The following is a 23,444-nucleotide window of genomic DNA, read 5'->3' as shown; positions in this document are numbered from 1 at the left end:
CATAGACACTATGAAGAATACTCTTTAAAAAAAAATCCTTAGGACAATGCTTCCCTATATTTCAAAGAAGACTAACAAACATATACTATTTCAAAAACCTTTATCCTTTTTGGCTCATTAATGCATCGCATTGAAGACTCAAATTTCTCAAAATGATGAGTAAAGAACGTTTTTTAATTTTTGAGAGCATAATATCTTCTGAAGAGGATTCTCTTATTATTGAGGGGTTTTTTTTTTAAATTGTCGAAATAAGATCTTCTAGTATAGCTTGAGATTTTAAAAATTCTAATATACACTTCTATGCAGCTCGAGAAACATTTTTTGTGGACCCGGCTTTGGAACCTTTTCACTTGCATATAAGATGGCTAACTCTAGATTTGAGAGGGATAATCATATTAGAAATTTCATATTATAGCTAAAAATTCTATGATTTGAACCACCTTCTTGCCCAAATTTGAGCTGGCCAATTTTATGAAACATCTGCAAGAAATACCGGAAGAAAAGGAAATTAAACTTGGAGCCTAGCAATAAGCTAGGTCCAAGTAAGTTTTGATTTTGAGTTTTGCCACTCAAAATGCCATCGAAGGCACAACCCGAAGGGTGATGCTAACCCTATGCAAGCTGGAATCTTGCACCAACATTTGTTTTGTAATCATAGAGATACGTGGAAGTCCCCTCCCGCGGAAGTAGCCTACCTAACTTATATTTTGTTGATGCCCAACAAGTCCTCCTCCATTGCCAGCTGCTGCAGCTGGTGTCAAAGGTGGCCCCCTCTACTTGCATCCACTTGCAAGTGTCAAATTCAAGCCAAAAAACGTGGACGTATAATGTGGTGGTGTCCCTGACAGTTATTGTTACTATCTGGCTATGGCAGTGAGAGAGTGTTGCAAAAGTGGAGAAGCTATGGCAGATCGCTCCCGAGCTCCTCCCAGGTCGTTACCCTGTCTTTCGGCCTCGTCCCATCGTCCACCTTAGTCCTCGGGCCGCTCACATGGCAGGTACACCACTCACAGCCATGCCTTTCTCATGGCGCTCTTATGCACGCAGTCCAAGGGATATCTCGGTGCAGATCCCTTCGGATTGCTTTTGTGTAAGGCTTAGTATTCTTCTTCCCGTTGCTTTAATGTTAAGCCTTAACGAACAACTTGTTGTGTCGGCTTCAAGAATGTCATGGGGGTCTCATTGAGTTGGCGCACGAGAGAAAGAACCGACACAGTTCGGGTTTAGGGTGCTCAGGAGATAGAACCGACATAGCTCTGAAACTGAAGGCTCGATGCTGTGATAGATCCCATTGCGACCGGTTTCTCTTCTTGAGTTCCAACTGTACACACGAGTCCCCCCTTTCCCCTTGACCCCAACATGTACTGCACGATGACGTCAACAAGGAGACTGCGTCAAGGGATCTGCAATAGTCCAAGGGATTTGCGTCGATGCAGATCCCCTTGCACTCTTACCACATTTTAAACCTGTTTAGTGTAGGGGTCCAAAAGATCAATGGAACACACACTTTCGACTTCTCATTTTCCTCTCCCCTCCCTCTCTCTCTCTCTCTCTCTCTCTCACACACACACACACACACACACACACACACACACACACACACACACACAGTCAAACACGCATCCAATCTCTGCCTTGTTTGCATCCAGAGCTGGAATATCTAAGAAGAGTGTCACCACAGGAGCTTTCACCTCTGCCTGCATACTCTGCCACAGCACTACCATACTGTGCAGAGCCTTTTCCTTCACAATTGTTGCCTTATTTCTGAAGCACCACACCACAAATGAGCTCTAATTACAACTGCATCGGGCAATAGATTAAATGCAGCAATTGCCCCCCAATACGTTTGAAGTCTCTTATTGATGGTGTCCAAGGATCTGCATCAACGCAGATCCCTTGAGACTTCATCATAGAATTGGGGACCAGAGGAAATGCTTTTTAGTTGCAAGTCGTCTACTAGGTAGGATAGTTTTCGAACACGTGCAGACTTGTGCCGACTGGGGCCACATGGTTATTTGTTGCCATTTGCCACACTTGTGATGACTGCATTGTAAGGATGCACTTACTTGAGGATTTAGATTCGCCATGAAGCTTTGCTATAAAGTAGCTAAAGGGATCTGCATTGTCATAATAACTAATATCTAATTCTCCTAAATGATTTTGTCATGTTAAACTGATCAGACAATATGGGAAAGTGCCACGGGAGAAAAAGCTAGAATATTGGTTAAGCTGGCAGACCGGCCACAATAGGGATCCAAAGGAGGGAAAATAGGGATCCAAAGGGGGGCCATCTTCTGCAAAAGATCTATGTGCAGCAATGGGCTCCAAAGACCTTAGGGTTCGGCCCATGAAGACTTCCAAAATGCTAAGGATCCAAAATTCAAAGGTTGTGTCCAATGGTCAAAGGCTTAGGAAATTGGATGCTTTGTGTGTGTCCCAAAAAGTCTTCACAAACTCCTACATAGGAGGGGGCAAGCCCAAGAAGTAGGGGATGAGAGAGAAACACACACACCCTCACAAGCTTCCTTTGTTCACAACGGGAAAGAGGGACACATGTCAGCTCCCTAGGCCAGATGCCCACAAGGTGAATTCAAATCCTATTGGATGGCCATGGAGTGGACCAATGAGAATTAGGCTAGAGTAAATCTAGTTTAATTAATTTAAAAACACTTACCAAAAGAACCAATAGGAATTAAGCTCTCAAAAAGACTCTTGGACAGTCTCCCAAGGGGTCCAATGAGCATTCAGCAGCCCAATGGCTTGCATGATTCCTATTGGCCATGAGACAAAGGGGTCCAATGAGGGTTTAATTACATTTATTAATTACCTAAAGCTCTTACAAAAGGGGAAAGGGGGACACATGTCAGAAGGCTATCACTTATGCTCTTGAAATCCTATTGGCTAAGCCTGGGGAGGTCCAATGAGGTGCTAGCAAGAGCAATTAGCAAGAGGAGTCGACCAAGAGAGAGAGGGGGCTGATTTTTCAAAGGAATTATCCACACACACACAAGCTCATGTGTAGAGTAAGAAGACTCTCTCTCTCTCTCTCTCTTCTCAAGCTTTAATGGAAAGCTTATCACCTACTCCAAGCTTGTGAGAAGGGAGGCCTACACCAACAACTCTTGGCTTTGTGATGCAAATCCAACCAAGAGCCAAGATTCAATGCATGCTCATCTCCTCTACCATGCTAATTACTAAGCTAAGCTATGCTAATATGAGTGATTATGTGAGGAGATGTACATCTTTCTCGTAAGGCTACTCCTTCCTCCGCTAGCCCTCACCATCTTCGAAGGTGTGTGAGGTCTTGGGTTTGAGACCGTGAGGGAATTGATGTTGTGTTTGATAAGTGTTTTGCTTAGTGCTTGAAGTTTTCATCTTCATTGCACTAGCTAGTATTGAAGGAACACAAAGAATTGTATTGTAAAGTGTGTCTCTTGATGGGAGAAACCATAATACAAAGGCTTTTGGAGGGGGGGACCGGCTCCATGAAAATGCGGTCCTCAACTGTTGTCAATTGCTTATTTTCTCTCTCTTTTGAAGTATTGTTCATGCTATCTAACTAGGTGTTATACTTTTTGTTGCTCTCTCTACCCAAGCACTCTTGATATTCTCATTAGGAATCTATTTTAATGAAATGCTCACTATGTTCATACTATTTTCTGCTGCACACAAGTTACTAGACCATTAATGTTATATTGGTATCAAAGCAGAAGGTTTCTCTTTTCTTGCTCAAGAAGGGAGGTCCTCAAGCTAGCTTTAAATGGTTGGTATTATGAATTGCATGTGAGTAAGTAGAATAGGGATTTTTCAGCCTTGCGGTGCGCCTACCTTGTGCAGTTAACGGGGGCATCACCATCGAGAGCTATGGTCTTAATAGTGGAGTCCTACGGGGCTTGCCTATGGCTTAACCACTATTGAGCTATTAGAAGGCGATGCTGTTTTGGTGATGAAGACCCTCTCTTCTATTCCTTGCAATTAATGGTATTCGAGCCACGGGTACAGTAGCTTGAGTGCTTTTTCTAAAGGGGTAAAGAGGAGTAGCAAGTAGGGCTTGAAGTGCCAAAGTACACCTAGAAAGTTTACTCCTAAAAGTTGTTAGAATGGCTGACAATAGTAAAGAGAGTGAAATTAATGTTGATAACTTTGATTTTGCTAATGAGCAAGCTACTAATGATTCCTTGATGCTTGTTAACTATCTTGTTTCTAGGCTTCAACAAGCCATGGGCGATCCATCCCTCCAAAGTGAAGTGCAATGGCAGCTTCCTGCTCATGGGATTTTTCAAGCTCCCCCCCATGACAAGAGAGAACCTAGGTAGCCTCCTTGTGAGACTTCCAAAAGAGGCCTCTCGCCGATTCGGGAAGAAGAAGAGGATCCATATGAAGGGTTCAAAAATTTGCTCCTTGATGACGCATCTCCTTCTCAAAGGAGAATTCAAGAGCCTCCATCAAAGGAACGAGAAAGAAGTGAGTGTCTTGCCACCTCGGCGGAGATGGCTCCACAAAGACGGTGGGATAAACGCTCTCCATCACCTCCAAAACGGAGAAGACCATCGCATGCTTCTCCACACCATAATTCAAAGAGGGATGACAAAAAGCAAGAGAAGAAAAAGGCGAGAAAGAGGACACCCTCTTCTCCATCTTCTTCATCCTCTTCCTCTTAGGAAAGTGATGGTGAAGACAAAGAAAACCAAGGCAAGAAAAAGGCGAGAAAGAGGTCACCCTCTTTTCCATCTTCCTCAAATGCTTCACCTTTTGAAGAAAGTGATAGTGCAACCTTTGAACCATCAAAAAGAAGAGGCCATAGGAAATCCTATGCCGCATGGAAGAGGTCATCCAAGCTCAAGAAGTTCAAAGAGGGAGGGAAGAGCATCTCTTTCCTTACCTACGATGGCACCTTTGGTGCTACTGACAAAGTCTTGGCCTTTATCCAATAGTTTGATACGGCGTTTGGAGATGAGGGCTTCACGGAGTCCTCTAAGCTACGCCATGTAGCTATGCACTTTCAAAAGTTGGTCAGACAATGGTGGCCTAGCCTACGGGCCAACGGTGAAGCTCCAAAAACATGGAGAGCTTTAAGAGCTTCCATTATGAAGCAGTTTTTGGCCATCGATGCCAAAGACAAAGTACTCACTGAATGGCGAAGCTTGAAGCTCTCTCCCTATGAATCCATTCACAAATATGTAGACAAGTTTTGGGACTTACAACTCAAAGCCACTGTCTTCAATAAGTTGGATTTTGGAGAGAAAAAGCAACAATTTTGTGCAGGCTTAACGGAAGAAATGGCGGAGTATGTCAACTCCTAAAGGCCACGCACCATATCGGCGGTTATACACCATACTATGGTGGCTTCTCAAATCAATTTCCAAACGAGGGCTAAGAGAAATTTTAAGCCCACAGAAAACAAGGTTTCTAATGAGCCTAAGGGGAAGGACAATGTCCAAAATTCTCCTAAGGGGAACACCAACAAAGCTAAGGAGAAGGGAGTTTAGAGAGGTAAAAACAAACTCTCTCCTGAAGAGCTTGAGTGTTATCGCAAGGATAACCATTGTTTCAAGTGCGACGAGTAAGGGCATGCGTACCGCGCTTGTCCCCAAAAGAACACCCGCCATGAGCCTCCTAGGGCTACCTTGGTCGAAATCCAAGAGGAGGAAACTCACCACAAAGGATCTCCTCTATGCCATGATTGGGTAAAGGTAAGAGAACATGATGCTTTTATTCTCTTTGACCCAGGTTCTACTCACAATTTCATATCCACAGAGTTGGCCACCAAGCTAGGCATACAAGCCTACGAGATGGGAGATGTCGTACCTGTAGATGGTGCTTTCAAGGGGCAAGAAGCTTCAGTCACTCCCTTAATATAGAAATTGAGGCTCCATGTCCAAAGTTATGTGAACAAAGAGTACTTCTTTATCTCTCCTCTCAAGCATGAGGATGTAATCCTAGGGGCACCGTGGTTTGATTGCATGGCTTCTAATGTTAAATTCCCTGAAAGGAGAATCTCCTTTAGGTTCAGGGAAAAAGATATGTACATAACTGCTAAGGAAATGCGTAACACCATACCCATTGTACATATGCAAGCTTTCAATAAGTCAATAAAGAGCTCTATTTCTGTGTACATGGTTTTTGTTGAAGATTCTCAAAATGAACCTAATGTTTTAGCAAAAGAAAATATACACAATCAAAAGGAATTAGAGTTAATCAATTTTCTCAAGGGGTTTCAAGATGTCTTTATTGAGGACATCCCTTGTGAGCTACCTCCTAAACGAGGCAATGATGACCATGCAATTGAACTTCTTCCAGGAAGTTCACCGCCTAACAAACCTCCTTATAGAGTTTCTCAAGCTCAACAAGAGGAGATTATGAAGCAAGTGCATGAGTTAGTTGAGAAGGGCATGGTTAGGCCTAACTCATCTCCATTTTTCTCTCCTGTGTTACTAGTGCAAAAGAAAGACGGCACATATCGTATATGTGTCGACTATAGAGCACTAAATAGGATCACTATCAAAAATAGGTTTCCCGTTCCACGGGTACACTACAAGAGGTTGTGTGCTCTTGTGACGCTGTTAGCGACGGAAATACACTGGGTTTTTATAATCCCCGGCGTCGCTAAAACCGTCGCTACGAGCGTCGCTACGAGAGCGTCACTATATGCGTCGCTATAAGCGTCTCTATATAGCGACGCTTATAGCGACGCATATAGCGACGTTTACACTGCAGACTATAGCGACGCTCATAGCGACGCTACAGAGCCATAAATAGCGACGGTTATAGCGACGCCCGAGAGAATTTTATTTTGGTGGCAGGGCATTGAATGCCCTGCAACCCATCAACCATATTGTACTTGATTCACTTTTTAAAAAAAGTGCAAGGGTAGATAATAGACCCAAAATAGTCACCCACAAGACGCATTGTTTGCAAAATTGACAATTGTACACATCATAGGCAAAATGAATTGATTGGCAAATGTAATAATGACAATTGTATAACATCATAGGCATAAAGAATTGATTGGCAAAAGGAACTGCGGTGACAAATGTAATAATATACATGGTTCAAAAAGACGTATAAAATCCGTCTCATGATACATAAGCTATGAGAAACCCTAAACTAATGCTATCTAGCTACGGTTAAACTGACGTCGTCTAGTCAGACGTCTCATCGCGTCCAAGCGGCGTATCTGTCGGATTCTGCAAAAAAAGACAATAAGACAGCTTTCAGTAAGTATAAACATATAACGACATTTATAAAACAATACAAAAAATAAAAAAGAGTAAACCCTAATACTAACCATGCCGCCGCGAGAACTGAGAATGTCCATCAGGGCGTTTAAGCCCTTCCTGCCTGCGTACTCGCGCTCGTACGGTGTGGGATCACGTCCTTTCATCGACCACTATCAAAACATACAAAGATTTCATTATGTTAGAATTAAAAAACTCATAAACCCTAAACTATCGAACATAAAGAGCAATGTGAAAACACTTACAAAATCGGCCTCAAATGATGCCCATCCACCGCTCCCCAAGTGGTGCGAGCTCCCTGCCTCTCCTCGCGCTCTGGCTGCATCCTTTTGTTGCTTCCACTTGTCGGGATTCTCGCGCGCTGCTTTCTTCGCATTCTTCCAATCTTCTTTGGCCAGCCAATCTGGCCTGTTCCACCCATTCTTGATTGCTTTTTGCACTTCGGAACGCTTGTGTTTGCAGTATTCGCGCATTCGAATCTTCATCAGGTCTTCATTGAAGCGCTGATCCCGTGTTGGAACGGGAAACTCATCATGAAGTATGCTGATGACTCTGTTTTTTAAATCACTTGGTACTTCACTCCATTTGTTTAGTATGTAGTGTCTAAACAGCTGAGAGCAAAGACCACGCATGCGCGAGATCACCTTCTTGCCGTCATCATCCATGATGATGCCGCCGCTGAAGTCGATGGAGTAAGACAAGCCCTCTAGCCGGTGACGCGTGAACCTGGGTGTCCCGGCAGGGGTCTCTAGCGGCGTGTCGATGGGGGTACGGACGTCAGGTGTCTCCACCGGCGTCTGGGCCCCGAAGCGAGCAGTGTCGAGTGGGGTGGCTCCTGGCGGAGTAGGTAGAGGTGTGTAGCTTCTAGGAACAGTCAGCCGTGCAAAACCTGGCGTAGATGGCGATGCTGTGGCTGGTGTGGGGGCGGGCAAAGAAGGGGAGGATAAAGAGCCTCGTCGAACACGAGGCGGTGTGGAGGCATCGGTGGCGGAATCCCCACAACAACCGCCACCGCCACCACTAGAGCGCCGGTGTCTAGACGAGTGTGAAGCTCGTCTCGTCGACGCCGAAGCTTCGGAGCGCGCCGAATGCTCCGAAAGAGAGGGAGATGCGGATGGAGTAGGAACGCGCGATGATGCGCCAGAGCGATGACGCTCCACGTACCACTGTCTCTGCTGCGGTGACAAAGAAGAAAGAAACTCCTCATCATCCATACCTACATTAAACACACGAATATTTAAACTTAATATTGAATGAATAGAGTAGACAATGACGCAAAGACCATTAAATACAATGACGTAATGACGCATATAAATACAATGACGCAATGAATTGAGTGATAGAAGACGCAAGTCGAAAACTCAGAATTTTCAATCAAAAGATGTGAGCGCGAGTAGAAAAGAGCGTTATACACCATGGAAGGTACTTAGAGAGCCATAGCTTTTACAACACGGAGCAAAATTGTTCAAATACAATATTTGTGGCTATATGCATGCACCCCATATAGAGTAGTAGCATCTTGATGCTCGTCTGGCACCACCGCAGCGGCTTCTGATTGAGCATCTTCTCTGATCTCCTCCATTGATGCCGTTGTGATTGGCACATGGTAGCCTTCATACGTCCTTGCACTACGAGGGGCTACCTCTATGACGTACCACCAGTTTGATGTAGACTTTGTAGGATGAAATATTACCTGCCAGAGCCACATAACTTACATGAGAGCTTTCAAGCACATAACTTGTAAAAGGGGGATGTTAACTATTTACATACTTACTTGTTCACAATGCTCGGGTAGTACGAAAGTGTCTCTTAGGTCAGTCCATTTCTTAGTAGAATCCACCTCAAGAAAACCAGACTCTCCTCTACGCACAGTAGCGTTGCGACCCTCCATGATTATCTTGAACCATTGCACGTCGAACAAGTCGACAAAAAATCCTCTGTAATCGATCCTCAAAATCTCTTGCAGCGTGCCGAAGTAAGTGAGTTCCGCCACCACAGGATCTGCATCAGAGGAACGTCGTCGACTAGACTGTTCAAATTTTGCCATGATTCCACAATCTTGAGTAAAACGCTTTTTGTCGATTCGTTCCACCCTAAAATGGTGACCTTTACACCATGCTGCTGTGTATGACTTATACTACAACGAACAAAGATTATGAGTGGCCGTTCAAACGTTTATAAATAAAGTCACTTGCTAGTCGTACATTGCAAACTTACCTTGGTCGCGCAACCCCGAGAGTACTCCCACTCTTCCTCAGTCACTTCGTCACCGCATTGTTGTGCGCTTTTCAATTGGTTGTGCAACCATCTTAAGCTCATGAAGGTTGGTAGGCTCTCCAGAACCGCTGGATAGTGCATCGGTGGTCGTCTTCCCCGTCTCCACTCGATTCGTGCCCTTTGTCGCTCTTGCTTTGCATCCTCATATTGTGAAATCCACTTTTGCATCACTGGATTGTGAAGCATGCAAAATCGGTTGATTTTAGCCTCTAGATCTTCTGTCATCTTCTTCTCAACACCGAGATTGCACATGACAATCCCAGATATGCGCTCATCATCTATGGTTCGCCATAGCGTGTCCCGGGCTTTATCAAATCCGTCTAGCCACTCTCCAATGTACACTAGGGACTCTGATACCAACCAACCTTCTGCCATGCTACCCTCCGGACGTGCCTTTTGACGCACATATACCTTAAGCGTTTTCATGAAACGTTCTAAGAAGAACATCCATCTGGAATGAACTGTGCCAGCTATTTCCACCTCATCAACTATGTGAACAAGAAGATGCACCTAAATGGTTAGCATTGTAGTAGGAAAATGTTTCTCAAACATGCACACAAGCTCCGCAGCATTTAGTTTGGCGAATGGTATGGAATCTACGTTGATCTCCTTTTGTGAGATCCATTGCACCAGCTTTGCAAGTTTGTAGATTGTGTTACGGATGTCGAGAGACAAACATCCCTCAATGGCAACCGGTAAAATAAACTGTAAAGTATGTGCAACAATGATATTAAAGTCCACATTTTATGCAATGATATTAAAGTCCACTATGAACGTACCTGACACATTTTATGCCAATCGTGTGACTTCAAACCGGTAAGCTTTCCTTCTTTAGTAAAACACGTTTGAGCGAGTGCATTACGCCAGTGGGGGTCCGCAAAGATCGAATGGTCTCTTTTACTTTGCGTTCTTGGGCTCCTGTGAAAATCCATGGTGCTTTAGGGAGTTTTATCGATCCATCAGACGCTGTTTGCGGCCAATATTGCTCCATACGATCCACATTTCTAAGGTCAACTCTGGCTCCCAAAGTATCTTTCTTGCCGGTCAGATGGTCCCATAGTAGATTACCCACATTCTTGAATATGTGCATTGGATCGAGCAAGTGATTGATCATGAGTCGGGGTCAGTATCGTAACTCGTACCATAGAGATAGTCTCTTCATCCCTGGAGGCAATCCGTCATCGCACATCTCCTTCTGCTCTAACCATGCTTGTGCAAACATCCTTGGTGGCTCTCTTCCCAAAAAGCCGTCGCGTAACACATGATTCTCTGGAAGATACGCTTGATGACCTTCGTAGATTTGCTTCTTCAGTGAGGGTGCCCTACGTGCATTCAGTCTAGGTCCACATGTGACACATGCTCTGTATCCGCTTGTTTGAAGCCTTGCATGTATACACATGATAATAGATCAACTATGGGAAAAAACAAGATTTACAGTGTCTGAGTGAGGAGTGTTAATAGATCACCTGAGCATTCTGTTAGCCCGGGATAGTCATGCATGGTCCACATTAGAATGCCTCTGATCAAAGCATTCCGTCGTCCTGTGTGTCGGCTCATATCCACCACCTCTATGCCAATCCACAATTGGTGTAGCTCTTCCAATAGTGGACGAAGATACACATCCATATTCCCCACTTTATATCGCCCTGGCACAATCAAGCTTAGCCATAGGTGCCCCTTCTTCGTAGTCAACCACGGGGGAATGTTGTAGTTGACGATGACAACGGGCCATTCACTGTAAGATGTTGATCTTTGACCAAATGGATTTACGCCATCCATAGCCAGGCCTAAGCGCAAATTTTGAGCTTCCCTGGAAAAATCCGACCATGTTCCATCTATATGTTTCTAGGCTACGCAATCTGCAGGAATTCGTAGCACACCATCCGAAGATTTATTCTCCTCATGCCATGATGCTAGGGCGGCCATGGACTTACATTCGAAGAAATGCTTGATGCGAGGAAGCAGAGGGAAATGTCGCAAAACCTTTTGTAGAATTTTTGTCCCGTGGAGATCTACTCGATATCTTTCGGAATCACATTTCGGACACTTCTCCATGTCTATGTATTCCCCTCTGAAAAGAATGCAGTCATTAGGACAAGCGTGGATAGAATTGTAATCCATCCCCAAGTTTCGCAAAATCTTTCTTGCTTCATCTCGGGAATCTGGCATCACATTGTCAGCTGGTAGTATGTGCTCTTTCAGCAATCTACACAACATAAAAATATGATACAGTCGTGTAAAAATCTATCAAATCATTATACATTTAGAGTTTTATTAAAGTAAACTAATTGTAATAGATCACCTGAAAAGCGCTGTGACGCTAGTGTCACTCCATCCAAACTTTGCCTGCATGTTGAGAAGAACCAGGAGTGCTTTCAATCTAGACATACGTGCTCCATTATACAATGGCGTATCGGCTTCACTTTTCATATCATCATAGATAAGCCTTTCTGAATCCATGATCGTCTCGATCATTTCATCAATCTCGGGCTCAAACATTGCCTCGTTGGGAATGTGCTCTGCATGATCATCCCCCGAGCTGTCAGAGGCTACATCTTGTGGCCTCACATATGCTGCTTGACCAAAGCGCCTGCGAACACGTCTATTGGGTTGCAAGATTGCTGCTTGTTGGCCAACGTCAGAGTCCGACGAGTTATAATTGGCAACAACTCGATCTATAATAGATGGATCGAACTCGCCAAATTCGCGAACGTGCTGCAAAGAAACACGTCTTGTCCGTCGCACAGCATGCTTGCATTGATTACAAGGACATAAGACCCTCGTTGAGAGATAGGTGTTTCGGTTGGACGGTCCCACATCCTCAACACTACTCATAATGAGGATAAAAAACTTATAACCTGGACAACAAATTTAATATTCTATTGGCATTCTTCGTCTTATCTCTCTCTCTCTCTCTCTCTCTGTCTGTCTCTCTGTCTCTCTCTCTCTCTCTCTCTCTGTGTGTGTCTCTCTGTCTCTCTCTCTCTCTCTCTCTCTCTCTCTCTCTCTCTCTCTCTCTCTCTCTCTCTTTACCTCACATTCTCTAGTCATGTCCAATCCCCGCACACCTCGGTCTAGAGGTGCACGGAGATCAGAACCACCGGGTTATAATCTCGTCTTTATTGGTCAATACCTATATTTGTGGGTACAAGAAATCTACACACCCACGTCTACATGATACTGCATGTAGTGGACAAAACCCCTTTGCCTCTTCTCTAGCTGTAGCACTTCACAACATCTTAACATCTTTTCACAGTAGATCTTTTCATTGTTCGTCTAACTCTAAACCCTAAACCGTAAGTAATTCTTGCGTGGACTCGATCTAACATAAATAAGCGTAAATCTAAATAAACGTAAATCTAACTAAAAATAAACCTAAATCTAATTTAACATAAGTCTACATCTAACCTAATCTTTAACGTCTTTTGGGATAGTTTCCTACGACGTTAAAACTCTCTTCTTCTTGTGTGTGTGTGTGTGTGTGGGTAAACCTAAATAAACCTAAGTCTAATCTAATATAACATAAATCTAAATCTAACGTAAATTATGTTATATTAAAAACAAAGAACTAAACTAACAGGGATTATAAGAACCTTAAAACTGATTTAACACATAACTTTTCACATAACTCGGCAAGAGTTGGCATTCTCATCACTAAAGATGTGAGAGTTAACTTCCGGCGGTGACGCTGCCTCATCTCTATCCACATCTGACGACAGCAATTGGCCCTTTAGACCGTTCTTGCTCTTGTTACAAACTTTGAAGTTGCTGTTGAATGACTAGAGGTTGTCTAGATGGTCATTGTGTCGGGGATGTAGTGACTCTTGCCGCCCTTAAGATCCACCTTCTTCCCTATCTTCTGAAGACATTTCACCAGTACTTTTGGATCAACGGAGCCCACCATGAGTGAAGGCAGCAATACCCTATATTCCATTGAGGGCTTTCTTCACCCGCTTCATGCAGGCATCGCAGTCTATGGAGACCTAAATCTAATTTAATATAACGTAAATCTAAATCTAGCGTAAATAAACGTAAATCTAGTTAAAAATAAACCTAAATCTAATTTAATGTAAGTCTACATATAACCTAATCTTTAACGTCTTTTAAGATAGTTTCCTACGACGTTATAACTCTCTTCTTCTTGTGTGTGTGCGTGTGTGTGGATGTGTGTGCCAATAAAAAGAGATAAATGGTATAACCTTTCTATCACCCATGCCAAGTATGATAGATTGATTATGCCATTTCCCTCTTGAATAATAGGTCTTGAGTTCAACTCCTCGTCGGCTAGATCTTTAGGTCTTTTAATTTTAATTAGTTTCCTACGACGTTAAATTAGTTTCTCTCTCTTTCTCTCTCAATGTGTGTGCGTTTTTTTGGATCGTATGCATGTTTTCTCTCTCTTTTCCTCTCTCAATGTGTGCATTTTTTGTTTATGCATGTTCTCTCTCTCTTTTCCTCTCTCAATGCGTGCGGTTTTTGTTTATGCATGCTCTCTCTCTCTTTTCCTCTCTCAATGTGTGTGTGCATTCTTTGTTTATGTATGTGTGTGTGCGTTTTTGTTTTTGTTTGTACTCTCTCTCTCTCTCTCTCTCTCTCTCTCAAAAACACTATGTGTGTGTGTGTATGTGTGTGTGTGAGAGAGAGAGAGAGGGAGAGAGAAAGAGGGGAAGGGAACATGAGAATGGGGAGAGGGAAGGAGCATACCTGGCTCTCCTTCCTCTCCTCGTGTGTGTGTGTGTGTGTGTGGAGAAGAAAAAGAGAGAGAGAGAGAGAGAGAGAGAGAGAGAGAGAGAGAGAGAGAGAGAGAGAGGGAAAGCGTTACCTGCTCCTTGCTTGAGGGCGCCGAAAAACTCAGATCTGAGATCTGAGTTTTTGGGCGCGCTCGGTTACTTTTTTAGCCCAGCCGGCGTCGCTATGAGCGTCGCAAATTTCTTTGTAAATTTGCGAGGCTCATAGCGACGCCGGGATTTTTTTTTTGAGCGTCGCTGTGTGAGCGTCGCTAATATGAATAGCCTCTTGTAGTGGTAGAAGACCTATTTGATAAGCTACAAGGGTCCACCTACTTCAGTAGGATTGATCTAAAAAGTGGCTATCATCAAATCAGGATAGTTGATCAAGACATTGTAAAGACCACATTTCGCACTACGTTCGGTCTTTACGAATACATTGTCATGCCTTTTGGCTTGACCAATGCACCAGACACATTTGACCGCTTGATGGAGAAGCTATTCAGGCCTCACCGAACCTTTACTGGAGTGTTCTTTGATGAAATCATCATCAACTCTAATTCATTAGACGAACACAATCAACACCTCCAGGTAATATTTCAAGTTCTAAGAGAGAATAAACTTTCTGTTAATCAATAGAAAAGTGATTTTTTCTTACAAGAGATTCAGTATTTAGGTCACATTATCTCTCAAGATGGCATCAAAATGGATCCATCAAAGTTAGAGGTAATAAAAGGATGGCCTAAACCAAGGAATCTGCATGAACTAAGAAGCTTTATAGGTATGTGTGCATACTATAGACGCTTCATAGAAAAGTTCTCATTAATAGCAGGACCATTACATGACCTAACAAAGAAAAATGTTAGGTACACCTGGTCTGCCAAGGCGAACAATGCTTTTGAAAAGCTTAAAGAAAAGGTTATCTCTCAACCTGTGCTTACACTACCGGATCTCTCAAAGCCATTTGAGGTCCAATGTGATGCTTGTGGTGATTGCCTTGGAGCTATTTTTCTTCAAGAAGGGCACGCCATAGGCTATGAAAGTTGAAGGCTCGACCCTATTAAGCAAGCTCTGGGAATATATGAAAGGAACTCCTCGCAGTTCTACATGCCTTAGACTCATGGAAGCACTATTTATTGGGGACTCCTTTCATTCTACGAACGGATCACCAAAGTCTTAAGTACTTCATGACGTAGACCAAGCTCTCCGACAAACAAATGAGGTGGTCAAATTTCCTTTCGCAATTTCATTTTCATATTGCTGACATTGTTGGGCAAGCATAATCAAGTAGCTGATGCACTCTCAAGATGGCCGAGAGTGAATTCGGTTTCCATAGCAACTCACAATGATCTATCTTCTATGGTAGACGAGTATGCCAATTGATCCCAATTTTAGAGATGTGATTTCAGCCCTTGCGCTAGGGAAGAAAGAGGAACCATTTACTTTACAAGATGGTTATCTTCTCTATGGCAATAGACTATGCATTACTAACTCACTCCATGAGAAAGTAATGTATGAATCTCATGCTCCTCCTTATGCGGGGCATAGAGGGATTCAGTCTACCTTAAAGGGGATTGAAACATATTTCTATTGGCCTACCATGAAAGCAAAAATGTGTGGTATGTGAAATACGAAGTTTCATAGAGGGAAGCAACCTGAATTGCTTCAACCTTTGCCAATCCCTAATTCACCATGGGAGAGCATATCAATGGATTTTATCTTTGGATTGCCTTTAGCACTAGTTTGGTAACCTAACAGGACATAAAAGTGTCCTTTCAGGGTTTTGAAAACAAAATTCCAAAACCATAGTAGATCCACTCATTTTGAAAAACCCTTTTATGAGCGTATAGTTCAAGAACTACTACCTATGGCAAAAATAAGAAACTTGTAAAATTCCTCATCTCTTGGTCACAAAAAGCCTCCAAAGCTGATGGACCAATGCATTTTGCCCAAAAAGCCATTTCTTATGGTTGATTGCATATAAATAAGAGTGGGGATTTTTGTAGGACAGGAGATAAAATGCCCCATTAACTTAAATGGGTTGGTGATCAAAATATATGGTTGCTTTTGCCTCACTATTGTTTTTGAGGAAAAAAATATAGGTACAAAAAAGTTGCATTTTTTCCATTCTGAGGACCTATCATCAGAGTTTCTATAGTCATGCTCAATATTGATACTATATACATGTTTTCTTAGTTCACTTTGGGCCTTTGGATTCAAAAGGAATCATGGAGCATGTCAAAAGAATAATGGATCTATTACTAAATGGAACCTTGGGGACAATGATGAAGTCCTAAATACAACAAACATGACAAAACTGGGTTTAGTACTATCACCTCTAGAATCCCATAGAGACTACTCAATATCTAGCCAAATTTGTAGTTTATGATTAGATATGGTTACTACTTACAAAATACACACAATTGACCTAAGATACTAGCAATATTGAGAAAGCTATACTTGCTACACTACAATGTCCCATATTCTTCAGCAATCAAAAAACTCAACCATCATTGTATACTATGCTATATAGCATATTAGGTCCCCCAAAACTCAAGGAAGAATATCTTTATGTTATACATGCCACGTACACAAGCAAAATTGCATTTGGATATCAAGAAAGCTACCAAAATAATCATAAAAGTGCTAATTTTGGCCAAAAAACAAGATTATGCAATTCTTGTAAGTTGGTCATAACTTTCAATTTTAACGCTTAGTTCTCCCTAGAAGAATCAAAATATGTTGATAATGATGAAGGCTTATCCTCTAGTAATCCAAACCTCACAAACATGAAGTTTAGAGTGGTATAATTGCCAAAATTTGAAAAAGAGATAAAAACAGGACTCGTTTTTTCACACAATTTAGGTTCAAAAATGTTGTGCAAGAGTAAGGTTAATGGTGAGATTGATATTCAGAAAAAAATGTCAAGTTTTTTTCAGCTCATAAGGAAAATTTATGTGTATATAGCACCTAGAAGTTCATTTTCATACTCTTCAAATAATTCAAGCAAAATGGTCACTTGATAGGACACAAAAGTGTCCAAGGACATAAAAGTGTCATGTCACCATTCTAGTGCTAAGTCTATCCATGGGAACACGGGAATATGGACGATAGTGAACAGGTTTAGTAAACAAGATCATTTTATATCTGTCAAAAAAACTATCAAAGCCCATCAAATGGCAACCCTCTTCATTTCACAAATCCTCAAGTACCATGGCTTGCCAATGTCCATAGTGTCGGATGGAGATCCTAGAATGACCAGTAATTTCTAGAAGGGTCTCTTTGAGAATTTAGGAACAAGGCTAAACTTCTCTTCGGCCTATCACCCGCAAACGGATGGCCAAAGTGAAATAGCTAACCTAAAAATTCTTGATCTACTAAAAGCCTATGTAGCGGAAGTAGATCAAAGATCCCAATGGGAGAAGTACTTACCCTTGGTGGAGTATGCCTACAATAACACTGTACATACTTCCACGGGAAAAGCACCTTTTGAGGTAATTGAGGGAAGATCAAAAAGACCCCTGCTACTTCAGGTACACGGGAAGATCTTCGCTGCAGATGAGTATAGCCAAGACCTACAAGAATCTTTCCAAAAGATTAAGGATGCTATCTCTATCTCACATCAAAGGCAAAAGGCTATTGTTAACAAACACAAAAGAGCCCAAACCTTTAAAGAAAACGATTCGGTCTTACTCAAATTTCCCAAGGCTCGATTAAAGCACACGACGGGCAAGAATCCTACGAGACACCAAAAGTACTATGCTAAGTTAGCAAAAAGGTACTATGGTCCCTTCCAAATTCTTAGGCCAATCAATGAGATGTCAACTCAAGTTGCCCAGCCATTGGCTCATACACAATGCTTTTCATGTGATCCTACTAAAGCCTTACAAAGGAGAGCCACCTCAAGAACCAACTATTGAAGAACCACCAGAGATTGAGGACCAAGAAGAGGTGCTGCAGCTTGAGTCCATCCTCCAACATGAAGACAAGGTACTAAGAGGCGGTAAGACTATCTGACGATATCTTATTAAGGCTTAAGAATTATCCCTTTGAAGATGCTAGATGGATGCAAGGAATACAATTAAACGACAACCTAAACCTTGTCAATGCCTACAATGCTTTCGTAGAGTAAGCAAATGTATAAAGGTTTTAGATGAAAAATTTTTTGTCTTATAAGACTCTCTTTTTCTTTATTGTGCACAAATGTGAAGTAGTATGCATGCTTAGATCAAGTTTGCGGAGATGACATCTCCCAAACACCAAGTAGAGCTTGTCACTCTACTATGGAAGATTGATAGGACTAATGTGTAGTCATGCTTGCGGCAGCTTAGGCTCTTAAACGCCGAATGGACTAGTCATTCATTCTCGAACAATGTCGTAGGGTAACATAGGGATCCTCTACCCGCTAGAAAAAGGACTAATGAATATGCTTTATCTTCTCTACCCCATAGTCAAGGAAATCTATGATTTCAAGAGAGAGGTAATGTCATAATAACTAATATCTAACTCTCCTAAATGATTTTCTCATGTTAAACTGGTCATTAAAAATGGGGAAGTGCCAAGGGAGAAAAAGCTAGAATATTGGTTAAGCTAGCAGACGTGCCACAGTAGGGATCCAAAGGAGGGAAAATAGGGATCCAAAGGGGGGGGCATTTGCAAAAGATCTATGTGCAACAATGGGCTCCAAAGACCTTAGGGTTCAACCCATTAAGACTTCAAAAATGCTAAGGTTCCAAAATTCAAAGGTTGTGTCCAATGGTCAAAGGGTTAGGAAATTGGATGCTTTGCGTGTGTCCCAAAAAGTCTTCACAAACTCCTACATAGAAGGGGGCGAGCCCAAGAAGTAGAGGATGAGAGAGAAACACACACACACTCACAATCTTCCTTTGTACACAAGGGGAAGGAGGGACACATGTCAGCTCCCTAGGCCAGATGCCCACAAGGTGTACTCAAATGCTATTGGATGGCCATGGAGGTGGACCAATGAGAATTATTCTAGAGTAAATCTAGTTTAATTAATTGAAAAATACTTAATAAAAGAACCAATAAGAATTAATCTCTCTAAAAGACTATTGGACAGTCTCCCAAGGGGTCCAATGAGCATTCAGCAGCCCAATCGCTTGCGTGATTCCTATTGGCCAGGAGACAAAGGGGCCCAATGAGAGTTTAATTACATTTATTAATTACCTAAAGCTCTCACAAAAGGGTAAAGGGGAACACATGTCAGAAGGCTATCACTTATGCTCCTGAAATCCTATTGGCTAAGCACGGGGAGGTCCAATGAGGTGCAAGCAAGAGCAATTAGCAAGAGGGGTCGACCAAGAGAGAGAGGGGGATGATTTTTCAAAGGAATTATCCACACACACACACACACACACACACACACACACACACACACACACACACACACACACACAAAAGCTCATGTGTAGAGTAAGAAGACTCTCTCTCTCTCTCTCTATCTCTCTATCTCTCTCTCTTTCTCTCTCTCTTCTCAAGCTTTAATGGAAATCTTATCACCTACTCCAAGCTTGTGAGAAGGGAGGCCTACAACAACAACTCTTGGCTTTGTGATGCAAATCCAACCAAGAGCCAAGCTTCAATGCATGATCATCTCCTCTACCATTCTAATCACTAAGATAATCTATGCTAATATGAGTGATTATGTGAGGAGATGTACATCTTTCTCGTAAGACTACTCCTTCTTCCTCTCAATCTACTCTCATACCCTGCTAGGTCTCACCATCTTCGAAGGTGTGTGAGATCTTGGGTCTGAGACCGTGAGGGAATTGATGTTGTGTTTGATAAGTGTTTTGCTTAGTGCTTGAAGTTTCCATCTTCATTGCACTAGCTAGTATTGAAGGAACACAAAGAATTGTATTGTAAAATGTCTCTCTTGATGGGAGAAACAATAATACAAAGACTTTTGGAGGGGGAACCGGCTCCATGAAAATCCGGTCCTCAATTGTTGTCAATTGCTTAATTTCTCTCTCTTTTGAAGTATTGTTCATGCTATCTAACTAGGTGTTATACTTTTTGTTGCTCTCTCCACCCAAGCACTCTTGATATTCTCATTAGGAATCTATTCTAATGAAATGCTCACTATGCTCATAATATTTCCCGCTACACACAAGTTACTAGACCATTAAATGTTACATGCATCAACACAGATCCATTATTTCATTGTGTATTTCATGGTGAGTTTAATTGTGCAGATAGAATTTTTGGAAGTAGCAAGTATTGAATGGCTTTTTGTTGCAGTGTTTTTATAGCTGCTTTTCTAAATGTTTTAAATCCTCAAGTGAGGTGGATCCTGAGGATCCTTATGTACTATTTGAAATTTTGTCCAATATACAAAGGAGACAATGGCCAATTTTTATTATTATTTGAGCTCACTAAAAGTTATGTCAGTGTTGGTTTTCTAAACTCTTTTGTGTCCTTATGGAATTGTTGCCCTCCAACATCTAGAGGTCGTTCCAGTAGGAGGGTACTTGATACCTTGCCAATTGGAACATATGATTCTACATACCAAATCAGCTCTATGTCAAGCACGGAAATGGGAACCACTCAGGATTTTCTTGAGGACGATGTGATGTCACTAAAGATGAGACAAGGTTCATTACATGAGGTAGATCCCATCTTAGTGCCTAAAGAAATTAATTTGCAGATAGTTCCTTGGGAGATAAGAGACGAGGTTACTATAGCTAGTGAGTCAAAAGATTAATCCAATGCATTTATGCATGCATTTGTAGATATTTTGGCTTCCACTAGACTCTTTAGCTGCTTTGAGTGCCCCACTATCCCTCTTTGTCATGTTTATCCATATGAAAGAGTTTGAGGTTTAAGAGACGATTTAAGTGGTTTGAAGTCATCTTTTGCTAAAGAAAGCTACATGCAAGAAAAGGGGTCCTTCATTGTTTCCTTGTGGACATGTCAAAAAGAAGAAAAAAGGGTCACATGTGAGAATTACTTTTCAATTTTACTTTGTAATCTACTTGGATTTTCTTTTTGTTCTACATTTGAACAGTAAATCTAATGTAGATGAGGTTATGAAGGAGCAGGATCCACTGTGGAATGAGGTCAATGAGGAGTTCAAAATGGAGTTGCATAATAACCCAAAGTTGTCAGATTTTTTCGGTCACATGTTTTTTGTTTGGGAGGGAAATCATTGAACAGTGGCATGGACTCAAGCCATTAAAGATAAATTTTCCACGTCCAAAGATAAGCATTGCAGAGTTCTTTGTACTATTACCGATCCTACCAAAGTGCCAGAGATTGTCTTGCTCAACAGTCTACAAAGAATGAATTTGTAAGTGCTCTTTGTTGTTTTTGTGAGAACTTGAATTTTATCCTTGTCTTTTAAACAAATATGAAATTTTGATTGGTTTTTTTTGTGTGAATAGCATAAATTCTTAATCTCTTGTCACTATGCATCTTTGGGATGAGATTGTGAATTTGACTCACATTTGTGCTGCCGATCCTAATGTATACTTAAAAGGTCTGCTAGAGAAAGATAAAAAAGTGATAGCAGATGTCAAAAAATATTACTCTAAGGGTGAGGAACCTTTGTATCCATTGACACAAAAATAACTTGCACGTCTCGTGTATGATGTGAGTAGAATTTTTTCTCTCTTTGATATTTAATACGTACAATTTTGCAATGATTGTTAATTCCTTAAGCTTTCGATAGGTGCAAATGACCAAGGAATATAACATAAGGGTTGATCAGCTCTCTCGTGAAAGCTTAGCTAAAGAGGATTTAAAGAAAGAGGAGGAGAAAATTTATCACGACCTCACTACAAAGTATAGTGACAAGATTGGAAAGGTATTCTTTTATGTTTGTAAGTTTTGTTGTGTTCATAGTATGGTTTTTAATTACACACGTCTGATGAACATATTCTTTTGTTTTGTAGCTTCTTAACATTGTGGATCCACACTTGGGTTTGGATTGGCTTGGTAAAGTCTTGTCATTGCGGTGGGGTCTTGGAAGTTGGGCAGCATTAGAGAAGATTAACTTAATTGCTATTGTGGATGCTCCAATACAAAACAAGATATTATGGTTATCTCTTTTAGAGGCGGACAATCTCACTAGGACAGCATATGGCATCAAAAAAGGAGATGTTTCTTATAGAGCATGAGACTTTTCCTTTCACTAGATCTTAATGCTTTGATCAAGTATTAAATTGTTATTCATTTTGTTTTTGAGTCCACTCAAGTTGGCTTCGTAGGGAGGGTCTCTTGGCTAGGGTCTACGATAGAGCCTCAGAGTTGGTGACATATATGTTGGGTACATGTGGAGATATTTTATTGTTCGCTAACTGTACCCTTATGTTCTACTTTGAGGAGATAAAGCTTGAGGCTAGGCCACATCTCTTCCCTTTGGAGGTATCTTTGGAAATGACAACAAAAGATGCTAATAAAAAAGCCCTCAAAAAGCTTGACACTTTGTATATGTATGCACAAAGATTTGCATACAGGTTTTTTTGTTTTCAAGGCATTATGTAAATAAATAAACTTTATTTACAAAAGTGTAAGAATAATGTATCCATTGTTATTTTTGTCAAGATTCTTGAACTTTTTTGTGTCGCAAAATATTCTTCCTTCGATTCCACTACTTGCTAGAAAGTGGACAAAATTGAAGATACCTGATTCATGTATGTATTCAGAGAAGTTACATAAGCTTTCTTCATGGGAGATTGAAGCTTGCCCTTGGTGGATTGACATGGACAAAGGCCATGTTCTAGCTTGTGAGAGAGATATCAGAGATGCAATTGGAGGTAGTTCTATGCCAGGTTTATCGGGAGACGCGGGTGTAGGGCTTCCTCCAAGACTGGCTACACAAGTACGAGTACCATCTCTAGGTAGAGATACAATACCTTATCCATATTTTTTGCCTTGAAATGTATAAACTTGGTAATTCTAAAGTATTTTCATTTTGAGAAGGGATTTCTCAAAGAGGAAAGGAAGTTATAGCAGACACTGTTGTTGCAGATGAGGTGATGGAGGCGGCTATGCCATCCTCACATGGTAGTACTTCTCGTACTTAATAACATCATTACACTTTATAGTCAATTATTATGTTTCTTTGTCTAATTTTGTGCCGTTTTTTTCTCAGATATTGGTGGATCTTGTCAATGGCGTCGTGTATTTTCATTTGATTATCCAGATAATGTCTTGATGCATGGTCTGCAGATAACAGTAA

At 41.5% G+C, this 23,444-nt stretch overlaps 2 pseudogenes; both read left to right on the top strand.

Moving 5' to 3' along the window:
• The first annotated feature begins 4,100 nt into the window (after window positions 1-4,100).
• Window positions 4,101-20,514, top strand: LOC147423556 (uncharacterized; annotated as a pseudogene).
• Window positions 20,515-20,607: 93 nt separating this feature from the next.
• Window positions 20,608-23,141, top strand: LOC147423555 (uncharacterized; annotated as a pseudogene).
• The last annotated feature ends 303 nt before the right edge of the window (window positions 23,142-23,444 follow it).

The sequence above is a fragment of the Adiantum capillus-veneris genome, chromosome 26 (genome assembly GCF_014529385.1).
Source record: "Adiantum capillus-veneris isolate H3 chromosome 26, ASM1452938v2, whole genome shotgun sequence".
NCBI lineage: Eukaryota > Viridiplantae > Streptophyta > Polypodiopsida > Polypodiales > Pteridaceae > Adiantum > Adiantum capillus-veneris.
The sequence above is the reverse complement of the archived record's forward strand: the minus strand, read 5'-3'. Positions and strand labels throughout refer to the sequence as shown.